The 22,963-nt window shown below is 38.4% G+C and overlaps 1 long non-coding RNA gene across 1 annotated transcript in view; it reads left to right on the top strand.

Moving 5' to 3' along the window:
• The window catches only part of LOC131483083 (uncharacterized), a 284,412-nt gene that overhangs the window by 527 nt on the left and 260,922 nt on the right, over nucleotides 1–22,963 (top strand). The window lies entirely within an intron of this gene.

Below are 22,963 nucleotides of genomic sequence, written 5' to 3'. Positions count from 1 at the left end.
CCAGGCTCCTGGCTTTGGATTGAGTACAACTTTGGCCATTGCAGCCGTTTGGGGAGTGAAACATTGAATGGAAGATCATCCTTTCTGTCTCTCCTCTCTGTATATCTGACTTTGTAATAAAAAATAAATAAACCTCTAAAAAAATTAATTAAATAAATACTTTTTAAGTAATCAGATAAATAAGAAAGGCACAAAAGAGAAAAAGGCAAATTCCAACATATATAAAGGTTTACCTTTTCATGCAATGAGGAAAAATATATATTAAACTCAGATAAGCTTTTCTGTATAGTTATATGGAAATATATATATTCAGGTAAAGTTCATTATCTAAATAAAATTAATTCTTACAAAATATGAAATTAGCAAACATTCAAAATTATGAAATTAACAAATAGCATATAACATTCAGATAGCACATATGGTTCACTATTTGAAGAAGAAGAAAAAAGTCACATTCTAATTCTATAGAGAAATATCAAATAAAATTCTCAAATACATCACTCTGAATTACTGAAATAAGTACATAGTATGAAAAATAATTATTACCTGAAATTATCTACTTATCACTGAACTCATCGCAGGAATGTTCATGCGCAGGGTTGAAATCACTCCCTGGCTTTGACTAAGATCAAGTGAAAGAATGGTTGTGTGAGGATACAATGCAGTATGCACCTCTTCTTGTGAATCAATGATGGACTCCCAAAGAAGCCTGTAACTATGTTTTGACACGAGGACGCTAGGCTTTCTATCATTGTGTATAACTACAATGTCATGATACACTTAACTAGTCGAATGATGGACGTGTGACTGTTGCGGAATGACTATATTATTGTAGTAATACTGGGAAATCAGTGGAGGGGGAAAGACAGGAGGTAGAGAGAGAAATCCCTGAACCTAAGGAACTTTATCATGAAAAAGAAGCACACACACACACACACACACAGAATGATTATGAACAGTTGCAGTTTTTGTGGCAAGAACTCAGAAAGCGGTGCTCACATTTTTAGACAACATCTTGCTTTCATGAAAGTGAAATAGTGAGTTCTATTAGACATAACTAGTACGATCATTCATTGCTACAAACATTTATGGGAAAATCTATGAGTATTATTAAAATTCAATAGTGATCATTCTATGAAGCTAATCACTTTTTTCTGTGAATTTGTGCTAGAAATAGACCATAAATAAAAACATGGTAATAGCATGAGATAGAAAACATCCTAAATGTCCATCAACCTCATTTTGATTTTTATGGCAACTTCTTTGGTGGGCCGGCTTGTTCTCTCACCTGAACTGTCACAATGTCTGCCTCCTACAGAAGAGCCCGTCACCATTACATATCTGCTGCCTTTGCTACACCAGACATGATTGTGTGTAAGTATTCATTTGACCATACCATATTCCCACTTCATATGCTTGAAGTAATCCCCTTTAGTACAACGATCAGAGTTCACAAGACCAATAAGGCCTTGTCTTGGAAAGCTCATCACCGACCGTATGTCCCTTCTTCTGACGCCTCTCTCTTCTCTTGGTCCTTTTAGAAAGTAGTACAAAATTTTCATCCAGTCTGTATGTACCTCTGATTTTCCTGCCACACAAAATACCCTTTTACTGAGTTTTCACCTGATTGGTGATCACCTAGCACTTCAGTTGAATTCCAGTTTCAGAGAGTCTTTCCTGACCCCTTGCTGCTTATAGTCTCCCTACCATTGGCTCTTGGCATATCATCTATTTTGGTAGTATAAACTGATTCTCCTCTTTTCCCTGAATACATGGAAGAATTTGACAAATTACAGGGTCCTTTGGCCTAGGCACAGTTGGATGACTTTCTATAGCCAATTAGCTGCACTTAAAGGTACAGCCAGAAGCATTTAAAAAACAGAGCATAACCCCCCATGCCTCTTCTGCTGTGGTAAACCCTAATCCATTATTAGATGTCACCAAAGCTGGATGGCCAGGAGCACTGTGCTATCCTAGAGTGAAAAGTCCTGCTGAAAAGTATCCAGAGCCACAGGGGGAGACTTTGTTTAGGTTATTAAAAAACCTTGTGGTGGTATTGCCACTCTGATTGATACAGACCTTATCTAACCTAAGGCCTACAACTCCTGGGCATTAATTTCCCATTGTGCTTTGGGAGTCATTCCACATTATACAAAGCATTAAATTAGGAACTGGAACTGTTCAAGCTCACCATTTTAATTTGAACATAAACATAAGATGTACCACATAAATAGGTACTCTGATAATAGGTACAGAATGAACAATTTTATTGATAGATGGTGTTATATTCATACAATTCATATATTCATACAACTCATATTATGCATATATTATAGAAGTCTATTTGCATTTGCTAAAAAATGCATGTTACATAAAGTAGTTTCTTTGTAATTATTTTATTTTTATAATCTTTATCTAGTTGATAAGGGCACTATCTTTACACAGTTGCTTAGTGGGATTGGTGGTCCAGCTGGGGAGCTCAAAGAATGGTTTCATTTCTACTTTTAAAATCATGAGGTATGTAATTAATAAAACAGTAAATACCTGGGAAAGTGAATTCTGAATTATTTAATGTTCTTTATTACATGGATGTGGGAGTAGAGCCATCTGCTAATTAAATCTGAGGGGTCATCTTTGATGAAAACTGATACAAAAAAATCTAGAGCACAAATATACCAAAACTTACAGATTTTAAACTGTAATGTATATACCTGAGATTCAGAACAAATAAGTAAAATTAAGTTGCTTTTATTATTAAAACAGAGAATCAGTGTAACAGGATGCTCACATCAGAGTATCTAGGTTTGGCAGAATCTAATTTCCTAGAAACAGACACTCTGGAGCTGGTTCACCATACTGAGCCATCTTCAGGCCCCCAACTCTGACGTGGCACAGTACTAGACACACTGAGCATATGGGGGTGTCAGCTGGTGGATGGAAGCTTTCTTTCTCTTTGTGTCTCCTCTCTCTCCAAGTCACAACCATTGTAACCATATAGCGGAGATCTGAGAGCCAAGATAACATATAAGGAGGAAACACTCCCATGTTGGGTGTTTTTGGAACCTCAAGTCTGTTTTCCTTAACAACAGCACTGATCTGCATTCCTACCAACCCTGTACAGCTTTCTTCTCCCCACACCTTTGCCAACACTTCCCAGCTGCCTTGCAGCCATCCTCACAGATGTGAGGTGATATCTTTTGCAGTTTTTACTTGCATTTCCCTAATGATGAGTAATACTAAGTATTTCTCCATACACCTTTCAGCCATGTGCACATCTTGTGAAAACCATCTAATTAGTTTTCAGGTTCATGTAAGTCTTGACTCAACATGTCTAAATTTAAACCCAATTCAATTAATCTGAACAATAATCATTCAACAGATAATTACTGATATGTGCTCTGTATGCATTGCTACTCATACAAAGACAGATAAATTTCTTCCACCAAGAGTTGCAGCCTGGTTTTTAAAGCAGCTGTTTCTAGTAGGTGACATGCATGAATTACACAGTCACAACATGGTATGAAACATGACATAGTAACATAACATTAAATTCCTAACAAAGATGATGAATTCTCCTGTAAAGAATCAAGACATACTTGGAAAGTAAATTTTGACAGAATGGATAAAGTTCAACAAATTACAAGCAGAGGAAGGTTTTCTGGTCAAAGGAACACTTGAAAACCACGAGCAAAACACATGTGACTGGAGTGGTTGAGAGTAGTCTAGGTTAGAAAGCAGGAGGGCGTGTTATAATCCATGAAGTTCAGATTTTTTCTAATATAGAAAATAGGAGATTATTAACGAGTTCTAAGACAGTTTGGAGGAAAAAAATCAAAGCCATCAAACAAATCAAATAATAGAGCTGCATCATCTGATTTGATGTATCTGCCCGCCTAGTTTAAAGAACTTAATCATTCCTCCACTCCACCTAAGTAAACCTCTAAAACAATGTTTGCCACTTCCTCAAGGATGACTGGCTATCAAACACTCTCGGTGTTTTCTCTCTCCCTGCTTCTTTATCGGTTTTGGAAACTGGTCTTTCCTATCCTAAATCCTTAGGTCTTACTCCTTCATATCAGACACTCTATTGTAGTGATTCTATTGAGGAAAGTGAATGGATAGGTTTGGGCATCCTCTGAAACTGGCAATAACCTCTTATGTCTCACATCCTCAAGAAATACAGTTGTTGTAAGCCCAATTTTCCATTTAAAAGATTAGTTTCGTGAGGTTGTCAAAAGTTGGAGTGCAAGAAAACTGAGCGGAGTGTCCTAGTTGCTGAACCCACTGACTTGGAGGTGGAACACATTCCTTGGGCTGGTTATTTCTTAGGTGGGGGCCACTATGACTTGAAATCAAGGCCCTCTCAAACATATTTTTTTATCCTAACCACAACGATTGTATACGTACATTTTTTAAAAGATTTATTAATTTTTATTGGAAAGTCAGATATATAGGGAGGAGAGACAAAGAAGATCTTCCGTCTGATGGTTCACTCCCCAAGCGGCCGCAATGGCTGGAGCTGCACCAATCCGAAGCCCGGAGCCAGGAGCTTCTTCTGGGATCCTGGCATGTGCAAGGTAAGGACTTCAGCCACTAGGCTACTGCAACGGGCCCTATACTTATATTTTAGGCACTAACCAATGACATATTTTTCAGGAACATCCTCCTCAGAAAGATTAATGCATAAGTGCATTTTAGGTATAAATTATAGGCCAAATGTGTGCTTAAAAAATACATGATTATTTTAAAGAGTAATAATACATTGAACACCCCTGCCCCCTGCCCCATGAGGTCTCTCAAATGGAAAATATTGGTATATTGGAAGTGTTCTATATCCAATCATGGTTATACCACTCTCTTCTCCTCCAGAGATGTCCTTGTGCTAAAGTTCTGCCTACATGACTAGGTTTTAATTTCCTCACATATTAGATTTTCTGCTTTTAAAATTTTAAAATTGAAAAATGGTATATGCACTTCTCAGCCATTTGCTCTTGTATATTCAATTACTGATACGTGGAGTATTCATAGATCATTTCTTCCCTGTTTTCACAATTATGAAATATGACTAACCCACAATGTGTTTTTATGATTGCTGTTCATAGATAATTAGGATTTGTTATTAAAGTTTATTTTTTTTTGGAATGATGAATATTGTGAGTGACCAGTCTTTCAAATGTTCATACATTGTTCTAGTACCATCTGCTTCACTTACTCTCCAGTCCCCCAGTGGAAGACAGCTGAAAGCTTGGGTCACTGCCACTCACATGAGAAGCCAGATGGAGTTCTAGGCTCCCAATGCTGGGCTGGCCCAGGCCCAGCCTTTGTGGTTTTTTAGGGAAGTGAAGTAGCATATAACAGACTGTGTGTGTGTGTCTGTGTGTGTGTGTGTGTGTGTGTGTGTGTGTGTGTGAGTCCCCTATCTGCATAACTCTTTCATATAAAGAAAATAAATTTCTAGAAAAAAAGAATGCATTACGCCCAGCGTGATAGCCTAGGTGACTAAAGTCTTCAACTTGCACGAACCAGGAACCCATACAGGGGCTGGTTCTAATCACTGCAGCCCTGCTTCCAACCCAGCTCCCTGCTTGTGGTCTGGGAAAGCAGGTGAGGATGGTCCAAACCCTTGGGACCCTACACATTCGTGAGAGACCTGGAAGAAGCTCATGGATCTTGTCTTCGGATCGGCTCAGCTCCAGCTGTTGCAGCCACCTGGGGAGTGAATCAACGGATGGAAAATCTTCCTCTCTGTCTCTCCTCCCCTCTGTATATCTGACTTTCCAATAAAATAAATATTTATAAAAGAATATATTATTAACTATATTTTCCTAGCTGTGATTTGAAACACTAGTACTCATTATATATGTTTCAGTATCCACTATCGAATCTTCCTTTATATCTCCTCCCCCTATGTTTTCCACTTCTAGCAGTCAGTTCTTCTAAGTTTATGATTGTTTTCAGGATTGTTATATGGAAGGAAACGCTTAGTATTTACTTTTCCATGTGGGCGCAGGGGTTCAAAGACTTGAGCCATCTTCCACTGCTTTCACAGGCCACTAGCAGAGAGCTGAGTTTGAAGTGGGGCAGCTGGGACTAGAACCAGCTCCCATATGGGAGAGAGGCACTGAGAGCCAGACAGGCCCCCCGCCACAGTGTTGGCCCCTCATCCTCATTTTAATTTGCATTTCCCTGACAGCTAGCAATATAAAGCCTTTATTCTTGGATATTTGTTTCTCCCTCTCAAGGGAGATTATTCAGATTATTTGCCCAATTCTTAACTGGACTTTTGAGGTTGTAGCTGATTTTTATATTTTTCTTATATATTATATATATTAATCCCCTGACAGATGCATAGTTTGCAACTTAACTCCCACTCTGTTGGTTGTCATTTCCTTTTTTTGGTTGTTTCTTTGGCTGTGCGGAGTCTTCTTAGCTTGATATAACTCCTTTTATTGTTTGTTTTGGTTTTGTATATTTGGGGGATCTTTTTCTAAACAAAAGATGTTTATGCCAATCTCTTTAAGTGATTCTCCTATTTTTAATAGGTTTTTATAGTATCAGGTCTTACATTTAGATTCCCCATTATAATCTTTCATCATAATTTTCTTTCTGGCGAGTGTTCCGCTGGGCTTTGTGGCTGTTTTTACATCAGCACCTTGCTGATTTGGATCAAATAACTCTGCAGTAAGTTTTGAAATCTGATCTTAGGTTACCTCCTCTTTTTTTTTTTTTTTTTTCCCTCCACAGTATGTAATTTTTTTTTTTATATATTTATTATTTAACTTCAGTAATTACATTGTATTATGTGACACAATTACATAGATACTTTTACCATATTGGTTACTCATTACTATGTCAATTAATTCCATAATGATGTAAATTTGTGCTGATGATATGTTGGAGCTTTCAATTGACTGGGATGATGCTCTGCTGGCTCTGTCTTCAGACCAGAGAGGGTATACCTAAGAAGCCATTGAACTTGACGGGACAATAAGATACTGGACTCTATGTTTGGTATACGCTTGCAATGGGGGAATCTCAACTGAACTTGAGCTGTGGTTATGCAACAAGGTGGAGGAATCCACCATGGTGGGAGGGTTTGGGGAGGGGTGGGGAGAACCCAAGTACCTCCTCTTTTGTTCAGATTGTTTGGGGTTTCAAGCTCTTCTGTGTTTCGAAATGAATTTAGATGTTGTTTTGTTATAGTTCATAGATAATGTCATTGCTGTTTTAAGGAAAATTGTACTGTTTCTGGACATCTTTTTGGGTTGTTCACACATTGTAATAATCCTAATCTTTCCAATGCATGACCATGAGAGATGTTTCTATATTTGTCTATCTTCTTTCATCAGTAAATTTATGATTTTTATTGTATAAGTATTTTACATTCTTGGCTAAATGCATCCTAAATTATCTAAATTTTTCATAATTTTCCTCAGCAATATCCTTATAGGTATAAAATCATGGATATTTTCTGTCTTCATTTTTAGTGAATTCATTTATCTGTTCTAATAAACTCCCAGTGAAGGCTTTAAGATTCTCTGTACTTAGGAGCCTGTCATGTGCCAATAGAGATCATTTTATTTTCTCTCCTTCCTATTTGTATACCTTTTATTTCTTTTTCTCGCCCACTGATTGTGGGGAAAAAAACTTCCAACACCATATTGAATATAAATGGTGAGAAACTTACAGGAAATTCTTCCACTTGTTAATCCTTCAATAAGAAGGACTGACCAGAGACAGCCTTCATTACGCTCAGTTGTGTTGCTTCTATACATAATATGTTCAATTTTACTTTAATGAAACTTTGCTGAATTCTGTGGAATGCTGCAAGTGTAAGTTGTCATCTGACTTTTATCCTTTATCCTGTTTATAAAATATATGGTATTTGTTGATTTGCATGTGTTGAGTTATCCCTGTATCTCTGGGATAAATTCCACTGGATCATGGTGAGTGGCATGTCAAAAACATAATTCAATCAGTTGGTTGGGGGTGAGATTTTTGAGGGGGGAAATCCCAGACCCTATGAAACTGTACCATGAAATTCAAAATTTTAAAACTCAATTTAAAAAATAATTCAACATGGGCCCGATGCAATGGCCTAGTTGCTTAAGTCCTCACCTTGAACATGCCAAGATCCCATATGGGTGCCGGTTCTAATCCTGGCAGCTTCACTTCCCATCCAGCTCCCTGCTTGTGGCCTGGGAAAGCAGTCGAGGATGGCCCAAAGCCTTGGGACCCTGCATCCACATGGGAGACCCGGAGGAGGTTCCTGGTTCCCGCCTTCGGATCACCACAGCACCAGCTATTGCACACACTTGGGGAGTAAGTCATCGGATGGAAGATCTTCCTCTCTGTCTCTCCTCCTCTCTGTATATCTGAGTTTGTAATAAAAATAAATAAATCTTAAAAAAAATTCAACACATGCAAATCAATAAATTTTCTTTGTGATAGCACATATTTATTCATAATTATATTCTATCTTTCTGTATTATCCCTGGCAATTTTGTTAAAAAATGTTTTACCTCCATTAATCTAATGTTTCATCGATTTTGTTTCTTATCAAAAAGCAATTCTTTATTTCACTGGTATTTTGCTTCTTTTTAAGCTTTGTTTCATTTGTTTCTGCTCCTGATTTTAAATTTTCTTTTTTCATACTAATTCTGAGTTTGCTTTTCATTCCTAAGATCCTTGAGACGCATTAGTACACTGCTTGGGTCATGTTTTGATGGAGGCATTTATCACTGCATACATCCCTCTTAAAACTATTTTTTGTTGTTGTTGTTGCTGTGTCCCTTAAGTTCGGTACACTGTTTTCACTTTCATTAGTTGTAAGGAATATTTTAATTTTCATTTTGAGTTCTCCATTGACCAACTGTGAAGTTGGGAGTACATTTTTTTCAGTCTCTGTGTATTTATAAAGTTTCTAGTTTCTCTGTTCTTAATTTCCAGCTTGTGGTCAGGAGAAAAAAGATCATGATATCATTTTAATTTTTAAGAGTTTGTGATCTTGGGCCCGGCGGTGTGGCCTAGTGGCTGAGGTCCTCGCCTTGAAAGCCCCGGGATCCCATATGGGCGCCGGTTCTGGTCCCAGCAGCTCCACTTCCCATCCAGCTCCCTGCCTGTGGCCTGGGAAAGCAGCTGAGGAAGGCCCAATGCATTGGGATACTGCACCCGTGTGGGAGACCTGGAGGAGGTTCCTGGCTCCCGGCATCGGATCGGCGCGTACCGGCCTGTTGCGCCTCACTTGGGGAGTGAGTCATCCGATGGAAGATCTTCCTCTCTGTCTCTCCTCATCTCTGTATATCTGACTTTGTAATAAAATAAATAAATCTTTAAAAAAAAAAAGAGTTTGTGACCTAAGTATATGGTCTGTCCTGGAGAATGCTACAATTGCTGATGGAAACTGAACATTCTGCAGGTGAAGCCCCATAAAGAGCTGTTAGGGCCTTTTGATCTACAATGTAATTTAACTTTGATTTTCTTTGCTACATATTTTTAAAATTGGGGTGATTTCTCCAAAAAGATGAAAGTGAGGCACCAGAGCCCTTCATCATTGGATTGGTGATAATCTCTCCCTTTAGATCTAATACTGTTTTTATTATAACGTTGAATGTGCCAAGATTAGGGCTGACACACATTCACAGTCAGATATCCTTGAGAACAGATCCTCTGATAATTATATAATGACCTATTTGTTTCTTCTTCTAGTTTTCATCTTAAAATTTATTTTTCTTGATCTAAGTTTAGCCCCTCTTGCTAATTTTGATTTCTATTTGGAATTGGTATCTTTTTCCTTCCTTCAACTTTCAATTTTTTGTGTCTTTAAGTAGTGAAGTGAGTTACAAGCAAAATATTGATAGATCTTACTTTAAACCCATTCATACAGTGTGAATCTTTCATGTTACACTCAAGGCTATTATTGATAAGTAACTATTTCATGCTGTTATTTTATAAAACTCATCTTGTTATTTTGAATATTCCTTGCCCCTTCTCTAATGGATCTTATGTTGACAAATGTTTCCATAAGTTTGTTACCTCTCTTTTGTGTCTATTAAGCATCTTTTGTAAAACTGGCAAGATGAATTGTAAGTCTCCATTTCTGTTTAACTTATGAAATAAAACTGGCTATTCTTACATTTTTTTTATATTTTTACTTTGCAGTGATTTTTTTCCTTTTTTTTTTCTTTTTCAGAACTTCCAATTCCTTCCAGGTTTGCAAATTTTCTGTTAAAAATTTTTTTCTGGTAATCTGTGGAAGTGCTTCCTTTAAAGTAGTCCGGCATTTTTCTTTTACAAATGGAACATTCTTTGTTGACGTAATACTTTGAGGAGTTTGATAATCACATGTCAGAGTGAAGACCTTTTGAGGTCATGTCTGTTTGCTGTTTATGGCCAGCTTGAATTGAATGTCCATCTCCTTCTCTAAATTAGGGAAATGTGTAGCTACTATAATAATATTGAGTAGGTTTTCCAAGCATTTACTTCTTTCTTCACCCTATGAATCCCCAAAAGTATTTGTTCATGTAAAGATGTACCACGTACTTCAGAATTTACCTCCATTGAATTTACATTTTTTCTCTTTGATTTTTCATCGGGGGTATTTCACAGAGACATCTTCAAGTTCAAATATACTTCCTTTGGTGTTGTTTATCTGTTGGTGAGATTTCCTACATTTGACAGGATTTATTCAGATCCCCAGTTCCACTATTTGTTTGGTTTCTTGTCATGACCGGTCTCTTTACTGAATTTCTCATTCATAGTCTTTAATACATTCCTGTTTGAATTCAACCTTCTGTAGTCTCTGGCATCTCTGTGCAGTTTTGTTTCTTTCTTCCTCTCTGCTTGAAAGGCAGGGAGATGGAAACAGAGTAATACAAAGACACAGTCCATCTACAGGGACTGAATCAGATCAAAGTCAGCAGCCCAGACCTCCATCTGGGTCTCTGGTGCAGATAGCAAAAGTCCAAATCCTTGAGCTATCATCACAACCTCACAGGATGTGCCTTAGCAAGAATGTGGTTCAAAGAGGAGCAGCTAGGACTAATCCAGGTATTCCAATATGGTACAGGCATCACATGGAGCAGTTTTGATATACCGCAGCAACTGCTAAGGGTCACTCCAGTATACTTAACTCCCCTACTTTTCAGGGCCAAGAGTTAGTTCCCTCTACTTTCCTTCCATTTAGTATTAAAAGCATAAACAAGATAAAACACGGATTGTACAACTTGTGTATTATATTCTGTGTGAATAACAGGAACTGGCAAGCTGATAGGCTCCAAACATAAATGTGAGACAAGGAAATGGAAAGGCTACATGCCTGATATGATATGCTTTGGCTATGTGCATGCATTCAAATGTTACATTGCACTCCTTAACACACACTTAACTTGAGGTTAGCATGATGGGGCAGCATGCTAATTCTCTGCCTGTAGTGTCAGCATCTCATACTGATACTGGTTCACACCCTAGCTGCTCTACTTCCCATCCAGCTTCCTCTTCCGGGAGACCTGAGAAAGAAAACAAGGATGGCTCAAGTCTTTGCCCCCCTGAAACCATGTGGGAGATCCAGAAGAGGTTCTTAGACCCCAACTTCAGATCAACTCAGCTCTGGCTGTTAGTGGCCATTTGCAGAGTGAACCAATGGATAGAAGATCTCTCTCTCTCTCTCTCTCTCTCCCCCTCCCTCCCTCTCTCTGCTTCTCTTTCTTATTCAGTCTTTTAAATAAAAATAAAAATATCTTTAAAATCTACCAACTTTGCATGTTAATACAAATGTAGAAATGTAAGAAAAAATTTAAGAAAATACTTCAGCATAAAGTGAATCAAAGCCCATAAAGAAACTACTTGGAAGTGAAATCGGTAGCAGCAGAAAAGGCAGACAAGATGTGAGACCAAACATCAGAGGTGTCTAATGCACTGGGTAAACCAGTCTCAGTTAGTTTTGCACACATTCAGACCAGATCACACAGCCTAGTCTCACACTACATTCACGACTACAAATCTCAAGTGGGTCCTTGAAGCTGCTCCCATCCACATGATGTATACCATGAAGCCAGCATTTCATTTGTGTTCACTGACAGATGTATACAACATCCAGAATGGCACAAAGCACAATAAGAATCTCTGCAAGCATTTGTTGAAGGCCTAAAAGTGGTGAAAAGTCACCTATCGGTTATTAATAAATGGTTTTCCTGAAATCCTTTTTTGTTATTATTCTTACTGCTTTTAATGCAATCAAGTTAAAACACAACAATGTCCCTAAAGTAGCCAAGGCATCCAGCACTTAACTATAAAAGACATGTCTCATCACACATCAGACAGAACATAGCATTATATAGCAAAGTCCTTCCTACATTTCTATAGAAACTGCAGCAATGTATTCCATAGACTTATTTCTTGAGCCACTCTTTAAATTTCATTAAACTTTAAATCAATTTGCAGAGGGTGTGTCTCATACATTCACACAGGATCCTACTTGCTGGATTGATTCGGATCCTAGATTCATCCTTCTTCTAGTCTGACTCCAGGACTTCTCTGGTGACAATGTGGACTGTGATCACACCAGATTTGTCTATATGGGACCTCACAGCCCATTCTGAATCCCTACCTGATCTGTCCTGTTGCACACGTATAAGGGATTAGAATATAGGTCTCCCAAAATTATCCTATATTTAACACACCACAATCTACAATTACAAAGACATGGAAATAACACAGATGCCCTTTGAAAAGGAAATGGATAAAGAAACTGTGGTATATCTACTCTATGGAATACTACTCAGCCATTAACATAATGAAATTCTACTATTTGCAACAAAGGATCCCAACTGGAGACCATTATGCTAAGAGAAATAAGCCAGTTCCAAAAGGACACATATTACATGTTCTCTCTGATATAAGGCAACTTCATGCAAAATACAAGATCAGTAGATACGTAGATAAACATGTGTATACATATAGTCATCTAGAGGAATTGTGTAAGGGAGAGCAAATACCAAGAAATGAAGATACATTGCAATATGCATTTTGACTCCTGAGTGAAAGATAAACTCCCCATGAAACTGTTAAATATATTTTGACAATAGGAGGCTGCACTTTCTACCTGGACCTTCTATCATCATCTATATCTTCAACATCATGACACACTTAAATAGCAGAATGATGAACTTGTGACTGTTATATAGTAACAATGTAGTAATATGTAATAATATGGGGCAAAATAGTGAGGGGGCCTGGGGAAGGTAAAAAGGGAAATCTTTGAACCTATGAAACTGCATCATGATAAATATAAATTTTTTTAAATTCTCATGATAATAAAATTCAAAAGTTAAAAAAACTCATCTAGTTAAATTTCAATTGCTTTAAGCAATCTCACCAGTTACAAAGTTTCTTTTTCAATACCAAGAAAAATTTGTAATACATTTGTTTTATGTCAAGCAAGTGGTTATTTTTCAAAGTAGGAAAGCTTCCATTTTTACTTCTTAAAATAACCTTTATTTCTAAATGTTAACAGGTATATTACAGGTACCTGAAAAACACAAGACTCAAACAATAATGTCATTCATAACCACAGGAAGTTTAGTTTAACACATCCGCCTGCACCCTTTTCCTGTGCACCTCCCATTTTATGTGACAGATAGAATGGAATGTTAAGTATTATGCTTTCACACTTCATGAATATTTACCCATGCGAAATTCTAAGCCTGCATGTGTATTTTGTTAATCAAAATATATGACGTCAACTCAATCTGTTAGTGAAAAACATAATTCTCACTTTCTTGTGGGAAAAAATATTTTGTTAAACACAAAAAGGTTGTCAGCTCTCTACATGTAACTTTGGGGCATGTTACCATTAAGATACTGCATTTTCTTCCCACTTTAAAATGACAGGCATGACAATGATGCATGCTAAATGTCATGCGTCTGACAGAACTCATGATCACAACACTATCAAAATATTAGGAAGAAGGTAGATGCTCATTCAATCAACTGATGTGCTCTTATGTGTAGCACAGTCAAAAGAAATACACACACATCATTTGTGCGCGTCCAAATGTAAGCATAAACATATCCACATAGACCTCTGCTTCCGTACCTCATTCTACATCTCTGTCGCCAACCCACTAAATAAGCTCTGATACATACTGCTCAGAGGTGGTTTAACAGTTCCAAGCCTAATATGAATCTTTTCTATTAATTATAATAGATTGTATATAGATATTATATATGAATAGCTCTTCTTTTAATCACACCTTTCATCCAAGGACAACCCTATTATGCTTGTTTGGAAGACTTTAAGCAAACACTTATTTAGTAATTTCTAAACATAGCTCGTGTAGTGAAACAAGCCAGTACCAAAAAGACAAATACCATATGATTTTGTAATATGTGATAGTTAATATAGAGTACTGAATGTGTGTATACGTATATATAAGAAGGAAATGGACAACTTGTGGTTTTGTGCTTGTTTTCAGGCCTTGCTTACAGTCCTATGCAACTGTGGAACTTGTTGAGTATTACAGTTAGTGTTCCCTTAAACATGTCATTATGGAGTAGCCTGAAATTACATCTTTGCCAAAAATGAAGAAAACAAGGGCTGGTTCTGGGGCTGAGCAGGATAAACTTCTGCCAACAACACCAGCATTCCATATGGGCAGTGGTTTGAATCCTGGCTGCTTCACTTCTAATATAGCTCCATGCTGATGCTCCTGGCAACATAGTGAGGGTTGGTCGTGTGCTTGGGCTCCCCCCAACCATATGAAAGACCTGGAAGAAGTTCCAGACTCCTGGCCCAGTCCTAGCTATCACAGCCATCTGGGGAATGAACCAGCAGATGAAAGATTCTCCACGTCCCCTCCTTTCAGTGTAATTCTTCCTTTCAATTAAACAAAAAATAGGTAAATCTAAAAAATTTTTTGAAGAAAAGAAGGAAGTAAGGAATTGGGATTGAGAGAGGGAGAGAATGAGAGAAGAATGGATATCTTACAACTGCATGAAATCTGTTCTCTTTGTAGTCATAAAATTTGAAAAAGAAAAAACTATTTCTATATTTAAATTTTTTAAATAATTGGGCAAAATTTCAAGGCATTAAATCAGCAAATAGTTATTCCTTAGAAGCAACAGGTTCACATGAGAAGAACAAATATCAGTTCAAATTGAGGAAAACAAAAACCCACATTTTCACTTCAGAAATGTACCACATTCAGCACAGTCCTAAGGTCACTCAGCACATATTCCTAAGCAGAAAATTCTAGAACATTTGACCTCAAGACCACCTCAATCCAGGGGTTAACTAAGCCTTTTTCATAGATGCTTCTTGCCTTTTGACACTATCCAGCAGTGTCCATAAACTGAGAGAGCCTTACAGCATTGTCCATTAGACTTTCTGACTGTATTGCTCTAAATATGCTCATTCCAATTCAGAGGCAACGATGACTACTGAGTACATGAGTCGTGGCTTATACTGTACTAGTCTAAGTAGTTCAATTTCAATATTTTCATTTTGCTTTGGAAACACATTTAAATTTAAATAGCCAGGGGCTAGTGGCTGCCAAACTGATTAGTGCAGGTCTAACGGATGTAGTTTACCTATGCAAGCCCGAGATCTAAACCATCATCAAACTCTAATTCCTCCAGTCTCAAGGCATCTGTCATTCCTGCTTTTCATGCGACAGGAGACATCTTCCAAGAGAGTGTCCGACTGATGAAAGTCACAAGCCTGTGCACCAGGCACTGCATCTATTATTATGTAGGCACAACCAAGACAATATTCTAACCTTATTACAGATACATCAGCAGTGAAAGAAATGGGCTGCAGTACACTCTCATTAATTATTGGGGAGGACATTAAACTCTCATCTTCCATCGAGAATTTGAGTATAGAGCAAGCCCTTCATGGCCTGTTAGTGGAACGCCTTACTATGGCTTAAATAATTTCATTAAAGAGCACAAACAAGAAAGCAAGCTTGTTAAAGAAGATTTCCAATTTTCAGGCTCATTATCCCAACAGTTATTTTTCTCTCTTATGATTCGATGAAATATGTAAGCATGTTTAGAAATGAGGACAAGGAAAGCAAAGGGGAGAAGAGGAGAAATGCAGAAATGACCCAACCACCCTGCACTGAGATCAGAGAGCTGGCAGCCATTCTTAGACCAACGACAACTGGTCTAAGACAAAGGGATGCCAGCCACATGACGAATGCATTATACTGAATTTTACAAGAATAGGAATTGATAATATTTGGGGAAGAATAGCCTTTTTAAAGTAAGAATAATTAATTGTTACTCTGAAATCTCAAGTCTGTTTGTAAAATTTTAATTTTTCATTCATTGCTAATGTTGTGAATGTAGGCTCTCACATGTAAATATAAGTGAGTGACAGAATTACTAGAGAAGATGTTAATAGTCCTCAGATTCAGTTCCAGTTCTACCAAATCAGAACCTCTATAGATCGGTATCCAAAACCTTATTTTTATCCAGCTGCATGAAGAGAAAAAGCGGGACTAAAGTATAGTAACTGTGTAACTGACATTATCACATCCGGATGTGAGGATGTACTACAGTATGCATTTTTACTTCCCAATCAAAGGTGGACTCCTCATAAAACTGTTAAATATACCTTGACAATGGGATGCTGGAATCTGCCATTGTCCATACCTACAATGTCTGGATACACATAAATAGCAGGATGATGGACTTATGATTTTTTATAAAGAACTACACTATTGTAATACTATAAGGGAAATCAGTGGGAGGAAAGGGGACTTGAGGAGGGAGTAAAACAAATCCCAGAGCTTAGGGAACTGTATCATAAAATAATAATCAAGGAAAAAAGAGTAGAAATATCTCTGTAATCATGTAAAAGGCTACAAATAGAGATGATGTAAGAAGAGGAGTATGGTGAAATTCTTAAAGAGGAATTTACACATTCTTCAGGATCAGTTAAACAATCCAATCCTAGAGTTTATCAAGTACAGCTTCTTGTATTGTAAGTGCTCCCGGACACCACTGCATGTTATCAGATCTATGGCACCTGTAACCCCGTTGTTGTTGACCTACAAGTCATGTGTGTTGTAGGTGACTGCTCTTTTCTCCTTGGTAAATTTTATTTATACAGCGCTTCCTATTTATTTGATAGTTTCAGTCTCACAGGTCACGTCCCAGTTCCTTTCGTACATTTTTATAACAAACACTTAACATGAAACTATCCTAAGTCATCCCGTTTCTTTCCATAATCTATAGACTTGTCATCTCATCCAAATTCATTGGTTTGAATACCATGTGTGTAGCAGCAAGTCCCAAACGTGTGTGCTTTGCCTTTACTCCTCTTCCATACATTCAGATTCACATATAAAATAACTTGATAATTATCTCAAATCTGGTATCTTTGAATTTATGACTCAAACTAGTGTTTGATCTTTCCTCTCCAATAATTTTTCACCTAACATCATATTTCAGCTTATGCCTCAGGTAATGTCACCATTTTTATATTAAGAAAATTGTTTACAGACCAACATTGGTCAATATTCTGTAGAACAGAAGTCTCTTTATATCTTATTTGTTTAACATTATGGTTAGTGGTGTGTTCAACCTGTGATTCTAAAGTGATTTGAAATTATGCTATGTAAAAAATAAAGAAGAAAGGAAGCAGAATGGATCAGAAAAAAGGAGGGTGAGAAGTATGGCCATCTACCTAGCATGGTGTCTCTATGGGGCAGGTGCACTGTGGTAGAGGCTGATCCTCCCACTGTGGTGTCAGCATTTCCTACAGGCACTAGCTCATGTCCCTCAGCTGCTCCACTTCCGATCCAGCTTACGTCCTGGGCAAGCAGTGGAGGATGGTTCAAGTCCTTGAGCACCTGCAGTCACAGGGGAGACCTGGCTTCAAACAGGTGCAGCTCAAGCCACTGTGGCCATTTGAGGAGTGACCTCTGTCTTCCTTCTCTCTGGAAATCTGCCTTTCAAATAAAAATTTAAAAATATTTTTAAAAACTTTTTTTTTCAATTTGTATTGGAAAGTCAGATATACAGAATGGAGGAGCAACCGAGAGAGCTGTTCAGTCGGCTGATTCACTCCCCAAGTAATGGCTGGAGCTGCGCTGATTTGAAACCAGGAGCCCAGAGCCTCTTTCGGGTCTCCCACGCAGGTGCAGCATCCCAAGGCATTGGGCTATCCTCTACCGCGTTCCCAGACCACAAGCAGGAAGTTAGATGGGAAGTACAGCCGTCTGGATTAGAACCAGCACCCATATGGAATCCCAGCACGTACAAGGCGAGGACTTCAGCTGCTAGGCCACAGCGCCGGGCCCTAAAAGTCCTTTGAAAAGGAAGACTCGTATCTATGAAGGACTGACATTGTGGCATAGTGTGTTAAGCCTCCATCTGCAAAAACAGCACCCCACATGGGTGCTGGTTCAAGTCCCAGCTGCACCACTTCCCTCACTGCTTATTGCTAATGCACCTGGGAAAGCCACAGAAGAAGGCCCAAGTACTTACAGCTCTGCCACCCCTGCTGGAGATCCAGAAGAAGCTCCTGGCTCCCGGCTCCCAATGGCCCACCCCTCCCAAAGCAGTCATTCAAGGAATGAATCAGCCAATGGAAGATCTCTCTTCCTTTCTCAACGTAATTATGCCTTTCAAATAAATAAGGAACATCTTAAAGAATTGTATCTACGAAACATGAATTTTTTATATTCATACTATTAAAGTGGTTTGAAATTTTTAAAAATTTGAAATTAAAAATTAAAATCAAAAACAATTGAATTGTGTTAATTAAATTTAGTTCATTTTGTAATAAAATTGAGATAAATTTTATTCAAATTTTTAATTAAACTTAAATTAATTAATTAATATTTTTATTTTGTTTATTTATTTTTGTTTTATGATACAGCCTAATAGGCTTTGGCTTCCCCATCCTGCTCCCCAAGTTTCCTCCATTGATTTCCCCTCTAATTTTACAATGGGTATATTTTATTTTATTTTTCATTTTTGTTTTATGCCACAATCCCATTGGCTCTGTGGTTTCCCTTACCTCCTGCCCCAAAACCCTTCTACCCACTGATTTCCCTATATGATTACAGTAGTGTAGTCCATCATAAACAGTAGTAAGTCCATCATTCTGCTATTTAAGTGTATCCTGACATTGTGGTACAGACGATGGCAGAGTCCAGCATTTTATTGTCAAGCTATATTTAACAGTTTCATTGGGAGTCCATCTTTGGAAGTAGAGATGTATACTGCAGTGTATCTTCAGATCTGGATATGATAGTCTCTATTACACAGGTACTGTACGTCCCATTAAACGAAAAGCCACAAAACAAAATCAACAACAGGAAGAAAGCTAATAAATTTACAATGCCATGAAGTTAAACAACATGCTACTAAATGACTAATGTGTCACTGAAGAAATGAAAATAAATACTTTCTTGAAGAAAATGATGCTACTGTGTGACCTATGAGCAGAGAAGAAATTAATTTTTTGAAGAAATGAAAATAAAAACAAAAGTTTCAAAACCATGATATGCAGCAAAAACAGTATTCAAGGGGCTGTCAGTCTTGTATTTTGCATGAAGGTTGCCTTCCATCAAAGAGAAGATATGGAACTTGTCCTTTTGGCGTTGATTTGCTTCAGTGAACATAATCATATCTAGTTGGGACCATTTGGTTGGAAATGGTAGAATTTCATTCTGAGCAGTAGCACAAGGAGTAGATGTAACACAGTTTCTTTAACCACTCCTCTTTGGAGGGCATCTGGGCTGTTGCCCTATCTTTGTCATTGTAGATTGTGATGCTGTGAATGTAGGATTACAGCTTCCCCTTCTCATAGGCAGCTTTCATTATGGCAGATTAATCCTCCGTTCTCTTAGCATTCTCTGTACTGACTTCCATAGTGGTTATACTAGCCTACACTCCCACCAACAGTGAAGGAGGGTACCTTACTCCCCACATCCACACCGAAAGGTGTTGTAGTAGACTTCTGAATGTAGGCCAATTTCATTGGCATTAGGTGGAACTAATTTTAATCAAACTTTAATTTTGAAATAAGAACCAAATCACTGTTAGTGATCTGAGGCTGGATTATGGTAACTTGTGGGTACAAATTGTTAAAGTTATAGGAATTTTGTTAGGGCCCAATGCAACAGCCTAGTGGATAAATCCTCACCTTGCATCCACCAGCAAACCATATGGGCACCAGTTTGTGTCCCAGCTGCTCCGATTCCACATCTAGCTCCCTGCTGGTGGCCTGGGAGGGCAGTAGAGGCTGGGCCAGAGCCTTGGGACCCTGCGCCTGCATGGGAGACTCAGAAAAAGCTCCTGGCTCCTAGCTTTGGATCGCCTCAGCTCCGGCCATTGTGGTCACTTGGGGAGATGAACCAGTGGATGGAAGATATTTCTTTCCATCTCTCCTTTTCTCTGCATATCTGACTTTCCAATAAAAATAAATAAATCATTAAATATATGTACATATATAAGCATGTGTTTGTTTCAATACTTTCTCATGTAGTATCTTGTCTTTTTCAGCAGTTTTGACAGCACTAGAAAGACTAAGACATCAGTAGGCAGAAGCCACATATCTGGCCTTGGGTCTGAAATCTCCCCAGACTTAAGCTCTGCCAACCAAGACAGTGAGGACCATGGTTGATGGATTTGGTTTCTCCAAATGCACTAATTAACACTTTGGTTTTTTATAAAGATGCGACACAAAACATTTTTCACATCATGTGGCGATGTCTGAGTAGTACTTTTAGAAACTATAACTCAAATATTCATAAAATCCCTCAATTTCTGAGTTATTTTATTATGAATAATTAGGTAAATTTTGGAATAGTTTTTATTTTAAATGTCTGAGAATATGTTCTTCCAGCTTCTCATGATGCCATTGACTCAGCTAAGGGAGAAACTCACGTTGAAGTTAGTGAAGTTAGTGCTGTTAAGTACCACGTTTATGCAAATACTAAAGAGCAGGGACAAATATATCACATTTCATACTTTAGAAGTTATCACAGGCTATCAAGAGCTAACTTGTTCTTCTTTCAGGCTTGGTATTATCTGTGACCAAATCGCTACACTTAAAATGCCTAATATGCCAACACAAATATGGAATTTATTTCCAGTGATGTAGAACTGAGTAAAACCAGAGGACATTTAAGTGACAAAGGATTAAGATCCTAATTTTAGAGAAAATGTTCAGTGACTCTTAAATGCTATTAAATACCTTCATTCTTTTTTTTTTTTAAGATTTTATTCATTTTTTTTTATTACAGCCAGATATACACAGAGGAGGAGAGACAGAGAGGAAGATCTTCCGTCCGATGTTTCACTCCCCAAGTGAGCCGCAACGGGCCGATGCGCGCCGATCCGAAGCCGGGAACCTGGAACCTCTTCCGGGTCTCCCACGCGGGTGCAGTGTCCCAATGCATTGGGCCGTCCTCAACTGCTTTCCCAGGCCACAAGCAGGGAGCTGGACGGGAAGTGGAGCTGCCGGGATTAGAACCGGCGCCCATATGGGATCCCGGGGCTATTCAAGGCGAGGACTTTAGCCGCTAGGCCACGCCGCCGGGCCCAAATACCTTCATTCTAATGACTAAACCCCGCTAATCATTGTTTAATTATTTGATTTTTTATGTGTTGTGCTTTCAGTTTTCTCCTATTTTTCCGTTTTTTTCTTCTTGCAGCAAAATACAGCATTGAGCATTGAACATCTCTGACTCTTTCATGATTTGTAAGTATGATTGCATCATCCTTTTTCATCAAAAACACTGACATTCCCACATCCTACTGTCACATATGAGGGGAACTGTCACAGAATCTCACTCGATGGAAATCACTCAAGAAACCACCACACATTGTGACAAATCTACTCTCAAGTTCTCACACTAAACACTCAAACACTAAACGGCCTGGAACTGAGGCCGTTTGTTGATATGGAGGAATCCTGGCATTGTGGCATGGTCCCACTTTACGTTTCGTCATCATCAAACCATCTACATTAGAATCACTGGACTGTTTTGTCTTCAACATAGAATCACCACACATCTCCTAAAGCTACAGGGTATTTGTGGAGATTATGAGTGTACTTTTTTAAAAAGATATATTTATTTTTATTGGAAAGGTAAACATACAGAGAGGAGGAGACACAAATGGCTGCAGTGGCCAATCCATAATCAAGAAGCAGGAGCTCCTTCTGAGTCTCCCTGGTGTCTAAGGCTCTGGCCCAGTCTCCCAGGCCACAAGTTGGGAGCTAGATGTGGAATTGGAGCAGTTGGGATGCAAACTGGTGCCCATATGGTTTGCTGGTGGTTGCAAGGTGAGGATTTAGCCAATGGGACATTGTGCCAGGCCTTAAGAATGTACATAGTTTTTTAAAAGCATTTATGGAGTGGCTGATACATATAAACCTTCATTTAAAAGTTGCTACCATAGGGCCCGGTGTGTTAGCCTAGTGGCTAATGTCCTGACCCTGAACGCACCAGGATCCATATAGGTGCCAGTTCTAATCCTGGCAGTCCCGCTTCCCATCCAGCTCCCTGCTTATGGCCTGAGAAAGCAGTCAAGGACAGCCCAAAGCCCTGGGACCCTGTAGGTGCATGGGAGATCCAGAAGAGGCTCCTGGCTTCTGGCTTTGGATTGGCTCAGCTTCAGCCACTTGGAGAGTGAATTAACAGATGGAAGATCTTCCTCTCTCTCTTCTCCTCTGACTCTCCAATAAAAATAAATAAAATTCTTTTTAAAAAATCACTACCATAAGCAAAAATGAATTACTCTGGAGTAAGGACCTCCACAAGAGAGTGTGTTGGCTAAGGTAAGTTGGTGTCTCTGAACCCAAACAGCCTAAAGCATTCTTGCAACACAGATAGAAGCTGTGTTATAGAGCTTGCTGTGGTATACAGAAGGCAAATGAGGAACTTGACAAAAATCCTCCAGCTTTGGCTCATCCCTAGCAAACTACCTCTAGAATTGCATT

The sequence above is a fragment of the Ochotona princeps genome, chromosome 23 (genome assembly GCF_030435755.1).
Source record: "Ochotona princeps isolate mOchPri1 chromosome 23, mOchPri1.hap1, whole genome shotgun sequence".
Lineage (NCBI taxonomy): Eukaryota > Metazoa > Chordata > Mammalia > Lagomorpha > Ochotonidae > Ochotona > Ochotona princeps.
Note: the sequence above shows the minus strand (reverse complement) of the source record. Positions and strands in the feature narration are given on the sequence as shown.